Below are 11,288 nucleotides of genomic sequence, written 5' to 3' on the forward strand. Positions count from 1 at the left end.
TAGTGCTGGTCTAAACATGACCCGTGTTTGATAAGGTGCAAAGGGTCTTGATACAAAAAACAGTGATGCGTTGCCCACTGTTGGCAGGAATTCATAGTAACAGCACGGTCTCCATTATACCACACATCCATCACCTAGCAATGTTAGGTTTTGGGGAGGTTTGCTTAGTATGAGCTTTGTTTTCTGCAGATTACAAGATTGTTTGGGGACCACAAATATGATGACATTCATAACTGTTCCCAAGCTCTTCCCTGTTGTTTTGCAAAATGACTGTATCACTGATCACATCCCCGTACAGATCAGGCAATTCCAGTTGCAAAGCCGCATGGAGGATTTATTAGAACCAGATGGGCTGTGCTCCCTTACAAGCTCAGCCGAGTCGAAAAACACTGGGCTGGCTTCTCCCAGGCCTGCTTTGGGGGAACGGAGAGCGACTGGTCCACCCATTTCCTTTCCTTGCCCTTCCCAGGCATGTCAGAGAGGAGCCAAGCCAAAAACATCAAACCTGCAGTGGCTTTTGGACAGGCTAGTACTCGAACAGTGTGGTAATTACGGATGGCAAGAGGGAAGGTGTGCGGTAGAGAGGAAGGGGGGGTGCCAGCCGGAATCATCCCATGCCAAAAGCTTTAAAAGTGCCACAAATGAACGAAAAAGAAAACAAACAAACAGATCACTAAAAAGCTCTGGCACTTTTTTTCCCCCTCTGACATTCTCTTGACACTGACAGCATAACCAGCTAAGGTTGGGTTTCTTTATACTCACTGATCATTTACAGTGACACAACATAAAGCCCATTGGGTCACTGAGGTTATGAGGATATAAGGGAGAGTGAAGAATCATGGTCAACACAAACAGATTCACTGTCTTGTATATAATATCGATGGAGCTTGTGCCCTTCCTTGAATATATATCAGCTGTCTCCTACCTACTCTTTGAAGGCCCTCAGTTATTACCAGCAATTTACACTTCTCTCTACAACTGATTCAATTCTGTTAAGCCACCTGTTCTTCATTGGTCGGACATACTTCTGCTACCCCTCCACATCGCATAGCTAAGGCAACCACTTTGCTCCCATGGACTAAACCTGGCTGGCAGAAGTACAGTTAACAGAGGTTTTTAAAAGGCTTCTCTTGCACTGTGCAGGAATTTAGAAATTGTACTTATTTTGGTAAAGCCACAGAACATGCTCACCTATCCATTACCAAAAATGGTAGGGCTCTGCACAGGCCTCTTGTTAACAGACTGCTATTTGCAATTTTGATTTAAGACTTTGGGCCAACTTGCCTTGAAATCAAGTCTCAAGTAAAATTTCAGGCATGTGCATGGACTTAAGTTTAACAAAAAAAAATAAATTATGTTTCCAAACAAAATGGTAAATGGCCTGCATTTGTATAGCGCTTTTCTAGTCCCTAAGGACCCCAAAGCGCATCACAATACATTCAGTCATTCACACACACATTCACACACTGGCGATGACAAGCTACATTGTCGCCACAGCTGCCCTGGGGCGCACTGACAGAGGCGAGGCTGCCGGACACTGGCGCCACCGGGCCCTCTGACCACCACCAGTAGGCAAACATGGGGTTAGTATCTTGCCCAAGGATATTTGGCATGCAGTCAGGAGGCAGCCTGGGATCAAACCACCAACCTTCTGATTAGTGGCTGACCTGCTCTGCCACCTGAGCTACAGCCACCCAACAAAAGAATATTTGTATGTTGTAACAATTTTTTGCACCTTTCTAAATATAAGTTGAGATAAATGCAAAATCAAAATCCCAATATTGCATTTTGCATTCTGTGTTTGCATGAATCTGTGTCAGAACAGAATTTGTCTTAACAGTTGTACTTTAAATACAGAGCACATTCACGCATTTGGGCAGTTATTGAAAGCATGAACATAAAAATGTTGAGTTACATTACAAGGATTTGGACTCAGCAGTGGGATATCAAGGCTCAGTTTTCCCATTCTCCCACCAGTTCCTTTTTGACATGTCTACATGAATCACGAACAATATTAGGTGTTGCAGAAGATGAATCTGCAGAATGATTCATTTGCTCCGATTTTGGGTGCAAAGCATCGGCAAACTTTATTTGCTCATTAAGGGCCTTGCTTATGATCCTTCACAGGGACCAGAAACGATTCAAACATATTTCCAAACAGGTGGAGAAACTTATGAGCATGGGTGGATTTCCTGAGGAGAAGCATAAAACAGAGGAGAAAACTGGAAAAGTTGCACAGCCCTATTAGGAGGATCTGGCGTTTTCACTTGTTTGTAGTAAAGCAGTGGAATAATATAACATTACACAACTTTGTTTTGGGTGGCCTTCCATATCCCCCCAAGAAAATATAAACAGACGCTGTCCAGGGAATGCCCAAACATAATTCATTGCTTGAGGAGAAGATTTTCCTTACAGCTGCCATATTTTGCCATGACAAGTACATGTCTCAGAAGGATCATGTTAGAGAAACATGGCCAGAAGTAAAGTTGATTTACTCCATGAGCTGCTCAAAATGAGAGGGCCTTTTGTTGCTAAACATTGATTGAGGAAACAGGTAAGTATCAAGGCCAAACCCCAAAACCAAGGACAGGGGCATGTCTGCAGTGCAGCAGTAATGATGGACAACTTGAGAAAGCAAGGAAGAGGCTGATGTTAAAAATGACTAAAGACCTTGGAAGAACAAAACTGTTTATTATTTATCTCCTAAAGGTTTTGGTTTAGTATCAGTTTGCTTAGATTCATGTTTCTACTGAGACCTGTCGAGTCTGCAAGGCTCAGATGAGATCAGACGTGCAAGATTTACATGCTATTAAAACACACACGGGTGTACTACATTGCATTTCCCGGGAACAGCCAGAAGCCTAATAGGCAGTAAAACTGAGCTATTAGGAGGGTATTTGCCTGTGATATGCCACTCAGTGAGAAGAACATCAGTCAGCCACTGGAAAGGGCAAGCAAATAAATATTTATAAAAGTGTCAGGGCATTCAAAGGTTGCATGACTTACAAACTCCCCATTTATGGGCTCAGTTAATCATAGCTAGTAAATGAATAGTAGGAATCAATAGAAATTATAGGAAATATTCAGTATTTAATATTCAGAATAGGAAAATGATGAAACAAGTTGCGGTTTTGCAAGGGGCAGCTCTGTCGTCAGCATGAGGCAAGCAGCTGTCAGGTTTTCCTGGCTCATTCCTCCATTATTTGTGTAGCGCTTCTGTGATTTGACAGTTTTTGCACATCAAAGTTGCTCTTTTTGAACAATCTATAAATTATGTATAATACAGAAAGAAAACAAGCAGGAATTTGGGCATTTAAATTCACTGATCTCAACAGAAGGAAGGAAAACAATTGCTCAAACTGAAAGCAGCAAGAATCAGTTGGCAGGTTTAACCCATGACAAAGTTAAGAAGAAGTCACTTTGGAGCATTGGGTTTTGTTTAAAAGAGTGAGACCAATCACACGCTTGTCATGGATGCAAAAAATAAACTCTAAATTGCAACCTCTCATTATAATAAACTAGCTCGAAGTCTATAGAGTTCTTTCCCATAGGGGTTTGGACACTAATGACTTGGCATTTCAAATAACTAAGCACATTTGCTGGTTTATTCTTGAGAGTGTGATTAATGTAGGTAATGTGCATGTCAAAACTAACATATTTTTCTCTTTGAATGTGCTGTTGTGCAGGTGTAAATATTTGCAAAAGACAAATAAACAGATTTCAACCTGCTGATGGATACTAAAGCGTCTCTCTTTATCCTGAAGGCTGATGCGAGCCCTCGTGTCAAAGCAGCAGCCAGACCCTTGATGTGGTCAGTCATTTCCTCTGAGCTAGCCTTGCAACAGCATATGGGTTTGCAGGAGTGTGGGAAAAAAGCGGTGTGAAAGAGAAGAGAGGAAGTGTGTATTTATCTCTGTTGGTGGGGCATGATTTTAGACTTTGATCTGACCTGGACTGCCTTGTAGGCAACAGGAGCCTGATGGTCACTGTGTCAGCCATGAGTGGTCGGGCACAATGTTTGGGCACCAGCTATTTAGACGAGACAGTCCCCACATCCGGTGGAATAGCAGCAGGTGGAGTCAAGATTTGTTGACTGTTGCTACACTGTAAATGATTGACAGGGCATGGCATAACTTTTATGTAAGAAGATTATTATTATGTTGTTCAGTGTCATGACAACTTCCCTTTATGCCCAAACCAAGTTTTATTTATTATTGATCATTCAACAGCAATCAAAGGATTTAAACAGCCTTAATGGCAAGACAGACTCTGTTCAGCACTAATGAATCGTGAAGTGAGTTTCATGGTGGAAGATTTACAGTAAAGGATATGATATCATGGGGTTTGGTCTCTTTTGTAGCTATCCATCTTCAATCCATCTCCAAATCTTAGTCACTGAGCAAACAACCCTTTATTTGCTCTTCTCATTCTGCTAGGAGTGGCTGATTAAATGATCCATTTTCCATTGTCTGGAAAATTGTATATTTAATTAACGCACAGGCTGCATGTCAACACTTCCCCCAGTGTACAGAGTGAGATAATACAGTTGCGTTTGCGTGTCATTGTGTCTTGAATCTGTAGACAACCCACACTTAAGTCTGCATTCAGAGTGCTTTTTACAAAATGGGGGTCCTTTGCCAGGAAAACCGTTTTCCCAGAATTTAGTTGCATCTCATGTTTGGTCATCCTCTCCTAATGCACGTATATCTACACTCAGGATTTCCACCTGCGGGTACACCCAGACCATCTCCAACTCCTGTGCTCACATGGAGGAAGTTGGTCAGCAAGAGTGCAAGCGGCATATGGTAGTAAATGGTGGCCTGAGAGAAGATTAGCTGCTTCTGTGTATATCTGGTGCTGACAGTTCACACAGACCCCTTTTTTCCACTGCCCCTGGGCGTATCAACACACTGTTTCCCTTCTCATAGGGCTATATCTCCTGGCCTCAGAGCTGACAGAAGACATTTTACATAGAAGGAGTGGGCATAGAAAGGACATGAGAGGACATGGAATATCAGAACAAAATCTAAATGTACTCAGAAACACATACATTATATAAATGAATATTTATAATAAAACATGGCAGAAAGACAGTGCTTGTTTTGTGCTTGAGTTGTAATGACAGTGAGCAACAAGCAGTATTCAAACTTAATACAAACACATTAACAACGATGCTAAAAATATCACACATGGAGAAGAAGATAGGCTGGTAGAGGTATCTGCTGCAGCAAATAGCACTGGCTTTGGCATATCAGTTTGAGTAATAGTGTGAAGTGTTTGCATATAACAGGAATCCTGCTCACCAGCATGAACATGACTGAAATTCACTATAGTCACCTGAGCCACATAGCTGTGAATGAGCCACTGATAGCAACAATGAAACAGCAGATGCAAATGCAGTAAGATGATGTAAACATATTCATCCCTTTGCTCTCTTATCAGTGAAAATATTAGTAGGCTGCACATAAGAAAACTTTTAAATTGATGCCCCCCTGGGGTAAGATATATAAAAGGCCTATCATCATCTTCTCTGCTTCCTTAGTGATATGATGTGTAGACATTGGACTGATCATCACAACTGTATCCATGAAACCAGGCAACACCTTGTCGTGACCAAGTTGCAACCTCTAGTTAACAGTCAAGAAGTAGTGTCACAACCTGGAATTTCATTAATGGCCACTTGAATCTGGCTCACAAAGTAAGTCATAATGAGCCCAAATAGATCTGCGAGTCCTAAAACCCAGAAATCTGTTACTATTTTTATCATTGCCATTTTGGATCAACATCTGGGATAAGATCAGCTGCCCCTCCCTGAGTCTGGCTGTGCCGGAGGTTTCTTCCTGTTACCAGGGAGTTTTTCCTTCCCACTGTTGCCAAGTGCTTGCTCATAGAGGGTCAACTTAATGCTGGGGTTTTCCCTAGTCTTATTGTAGGGTCTGAATAAACACATAGGAAAAGTCTTTACAGATATGCAACAGTGCCATTTCTATGGAACTGGGTGTCTTTTTTGCAGCCACAGATGTCACCTCCTACAGGCCAATAAAAACAATGCAGATTCAAGAAAATTCCAACTCTAAAGCTACATTCATCTTTTATACGGAACTGAAACTATATGTTGCTGAACAAACACATTTCTCATCTCATAATAACTATATAGGGTGATGTTTTTTTATTTTCTTAAATATTGTATACTTTTGATTTGCTGACAATTAAAATTAGGGGTGTAGCTCTTTTGATTGACAGCTGTGCTGACAAGAACAGCTGCTGCTGATACTGTCTGCTAGACTTCACCTCTGCTAATTTCACTAACAACTGGACCTATATGTTTGTTGACTAGGTGTGTTTTGGTGCATTTATTATGAATTTATTTGAAAAAAAAATGACTTGCTGTGGATTACAGACCATTTTACAGACCATCCAAGAAGTTGTTCTACAGTTTTAGTGAGTGATATCTAGCATTTTATTACTTTTTAATTGCTATTTAGCAGGTATCTGTGATTAACGCTTGACTCAGTTCATTGATAGTTAACTGATAACAAGGCACCATGTGCTCTGGCCTGAATCATTTCTGGCTTAGGATTTAAAAAAAAAAAAACCCTAACAAGAGAGAGGACGAAATGCCAACAGTGAGGGGTTCAAAATGCAGAAACCAATGTCACGGTGACTAGGTCCATCTTTTATATCCAAGTCTATGGTTACAACCCAGCTCATAAGTCAAAACATAAAATGGAAACTGACACTAAAGTATATGAAAGCAATGGTTTTATCTTACATGAAGTTCAAATCTGGAATAATGTGTCAATGCATTTCAGCTAGCTGAAAGTTTTGAGCCCCCCCTGAAGCTACTACATGCATGCCTTTACTCACACCTCCTCAGGTCTGGACAACACAGGTCTTGGTGAAGTGTTGCTGCATGTTTTGCCAAAAAAGGTTGAGTAACAAGGTAGATGGGAGCTTCATGAAATCTAATAGACTGCTTTAAGTGATATCGCTTGAGGCAAAGACTTTTTAGCTTGCTAAACTATAAAGCTGACAGAACTGAGCGATATTATCTTGGTGGTAAATAGTGTTTGAACTTCTTGAAAAGGAGAAAAATGTGCAAAATAAAAAAGGCCTTTGTGGCTTTAAATTTGATCCATTTTTTTCAGTACTGTGATTGTATTACTGTTTTTCATATCAGATAAGGGGAAAGCTTACATGTAGCCGTGAAGGTGGTGGAATCCACTGAATCTGATCTTTGGCAAAGTTGCCTGACATGTATTTACTGTGGTTATTCAAGGTCAAAATCACCCAAGCATCCGGTTTCTATATTTGAATGTGTCCTAACAAACACATCCAATGTCTTCACCCCTGACTGACTCCTCAGTGTGTACTTCAGGCACCCATTAGAGCACCCATCTGCCTCATTATTTTTATTAATGATGTTCCTTCCTTCCCTGTCACATCAAAGATTTTAACTTATGGTTCTAGCGATACTGGTGGTCATTAGGAAAGCTCAAAGTGTGGGATCCCATCTGGAGTGTCTCACACCAAAAGCTGTCAGGCCAGCAAAGCTGCTCCAGCAAACTTTCAGCAGTTGTCTCAACCAGGTCCCATGTTGTGGACTACGGGGCTGAGAGAGACAGAAAGTCTGTGGATTGTAATTCTCCACGCAGATGGCTCACTGAGTGCACCAGAAAAAGTAGTCATATTATTTGGAAAAGTCTTTAAGGGGAAAATTAATGAATATTCAGCATGGATGTAGTGGACAGGAGCTGGCGAATAAAAAATTTATTACAATGAAATGAGGTTCTCATATCAACAGAAAAATAATTCCCAAAGTATGAAAAAAATGTACATCTCCTTCCAGCTTTTAATTATTTATCCATATCAAATTGCCAATCATTACGAAAAAATCCAATTGTTACTGATTAGCATAAATAAATGAGAAGTAAATATTGACACTTGGAGCCTTGACAGTTATGCAGGCCTAAAAAAACTTTCCATTTGTAGTCACGCACAGTAATGTCATCACTTAAAGGGAATTTAACCCTCCCGAGTATTAACAATGCCAGAAAGTTTTGCAGAGCAGGTTCAAGCACCTGACGTCACAAGCTGTGGTGGGAGTAGGGTCTTTCATATAGGCTGGCAAGGGTGTGGTTCTCTGAGCCCAGAGACCATTAAACTGTCACCACTCTATTTCTGTAGTGGGACTACAGAAGGGGTTCTCTCGTCCCCTGCAGCACTGGTAATGATGAGATTTGAGGCTGGGCAGCCACTTTGCCATGTGTGCAATTTAAACTCAAGATTGTATTTGCAGCTACTGTTGAGCTGTGGCAAGTGCGTGCATGCAAGGTGTTACGGGCACACTTTGCTTGCATGTTTCTTTTGCAGATGCATGTTCAACACTTTAAGAAAGTTGAATTATAGTTGTTCAAAAAGGGGCAATTAAAACCGATTGAATGTAATTGCCAGGTACTGTATGTGAGTATATCCACAGGCATCTCTGTTACACACTCTGTTAATCGGTGGCTATAGCAACCAATGTTTTTGTGTTAATCACTGTCAACTTACAGTTTACAATTTACTCAAATCAAGGGTTGCATTGCAAAGAGCAGTTTTGCTCTTGTTATACCTTCTTATTTTAAGACTGGGATGTTGTTTGTGAAGCCTTTAATTTTCTTACAGGAATGGAAATGTAAGTTTAATTACACAAAAGGACACATATTGAATCTATGACTTCATAAAAAAGAAACCTTGACTGAATGAAGAAAAGCACGAAACTGTAACCATTGAGAATATTTTACACCAATGGCAGTATAGTCTTCAGTACAGGAACTTTTAATCATTTTGCTCCTCTAAGATGTTGAATTGGTTGCTTAAATTAAACATAAGCCCTGACCTTAAACACATGGCCTTTACCCTGTTAGTCCTTTGTCTGCTACATCAGCAAAATAGCACAAAGATGCTGTAGCACCCCCTTGTGTTGTGACACAGCTAAAGGTTAAAAGGTCTAAAACAATGGGGGTTTTAACGTTATCAAATGTAACGTTCAAAATTAAACTAAATCACATTACTGCATTATCACTGCTGATAGGGGCAGGGAGGACATTAAACATTGTAACTCAAAGACTGAAAGAGACCACAAACATAATATGTAACCTCACGACTTGGTTAAACTTTTTCAGCACATTTCGCTCTGGAGAATTTCACAAGCACTCAGTGACGAAGCTGGGCGGTATGAGGGCATCCCCTTGGCCTTTATGGCTTACGCACAGAGAAGAGTAGAATGGCTTGTGTTGGCTAATCCTCTAGCCAAACACAGCCAGACACTGAGTTGTTCTGGCATAATTAGAACCTGCTGTAGATGTCTGAAGTATTACCTCATTGCAAAGAACATGGCTTCCCCAGCTAACAGCCCCAGCTGGCTGGATCTGGATTCTGTTCCACTACTGATCAATGGGGAGCTCCCTACAATAACAGTTACCACTGGTGCTGTATATTGACCAAATCGAACAAGAGGAGAGGTATGGTGGGCAAGATTCGCTTCTCCGTCAAGCTCTTTGCTGAGGGGAGGCCAGTTTTCCGTGTATGAAACTGGCTTTCATGCAGTTATAAGGGTCTTACCCCAAAGGTCATGCAGTACAAATGTATATGGATATGGATATGGACTCTATCCAGAGCTGGGACTGGGCACTCCTCGTTTTTGATGGATGTTTTTCTAGTATCCCAGTGTTGTAAATGTGCTTACACTTTTATACTCACCAGGGGAGACTGTAAAGTGCAGAGTAAAGTCGGACTTTGCAGTGAAACAGTATTTTCTTCCATAACAGCTGATAAATGTTTGATGTATTAATAAAGGAATTATTACAGAACTTATATCACATAAGACTATGTTCTGTTATCAATACACAAACACAATGCTATTTATGGGTGCTTCCCAAGCTGCACACAGCTCTGCAGAGTCTCAGTCAAGCACTTTGGCTGAATTGTTCCTGTGTATTTACACTGCAAATAGCAATACAAATACCAATCACATAGGCTGCTAGGGATTGATTTTGTACAAGTTACAAATGGGTGATAGACATATGCATGCCTGCAAGAGATTTATCTTCATTTCTTTCCCCAGTTTCATAATGGTTTCACTGCTAGTCTGTCTGAAGCACATTTTAATAATTTTCATATCTCAGAGGAAATGTGTAATTACTGGCTGATATTTTCTCAGGGATATGAGTGTTTTTAATATTCGAGACGTGGTGTCATTGACATCAGGCACATATTTGTGGATGTGCTTTGCTGGTTCTGAGTCATGTCATGACTCGTCTGTGTGCGTTCCATAACCCCTGGTCCCGACAGAAAACCACATCACAAAGAAAATGGTGGTAATTGTTTTTGTGACGGGAAGAAAAATCACATTTGTCAGGAATTCTGAAGTGTGCAAGTCATATTAATCACCAGATATAGCCAGATATAGGCTAATGCATTGGTGGTGATGTCAGCTCAGGTCAGCTGCAGAAGCCATGGGTCCGATTTCTCAAATCTATCACTAAATGATTTATATCAGAGGTATGCCTTTGTGGGAAAAATTCAGGATTTGGCAGTGATTGTACACAACTAATGGGAGAATGAATAAATTTACATGCATCAGTTGGATGGAACATTAAGAGGACTCCCTTGGTGTTTTCTCCAAGCGGCAACTTCTGGGACTGAAAAATTAAGTCAATGGAAAAAGTCTTCACAGGCCCACGTTAAAATGCCAATTTGGCCTGAAACTAACATGGTATAAAGACTAGCTTACCAATTCATAATAAATATATGCATTTGTTTTTGTTTCTTTCTTTTCTTTAACAACTGAAATTTTTAAGATTTAGCAAGTCACAGGTGCTGCTAGACCTCACTAGCACTAGTCTCCATTGTGTTTTGCCATTGTAAACTCTTTTTAGTGTGGTTATTTGACAAATATTATGAGTTGCTGTGTGGTAGAGCAAATCCAAAACATCTTTCCTGCTGTTTTGGTAAGTCTTATTCTAGTATTTCTTTATTTTGTTGGATGATATCTTTGTATAGATGCAACTAGCTAACCAAGCTTGCTAGTGTTTGATGGAATTGCTAAGGTAACCATTAGCACTAGCACTGTAACACCAACACTGTATCACAACACACAACACAGATATCTGCTAAGTTATTAGTTAGTGCTTAACCATCTTATCGTCTTCTATCTATCTATCTATCTATCTATCTATCTATCTATCTATCTATCTATCTATCTATCTATCTATCTATCTATCTATCTATCTATCTATCTATCT

This window comes from Haplochromis burtoni, unplaced genomic scaffold (genome assembly GCF_018398535.1).
Source record: "Haplochromis burtoni strain Fernald_Lab_line unplaced genomic scaffold, NCSU_Asbu1 Contig_3, whole genome shotgun sequence".
In the NCBI taxonomy this organism is placed as follows: Eukaryota; Metazoa; Chordata; class Actinopteri; order Cichliformes; family Cichlidae; genus Haplochromis; species Haplochromis burtoni.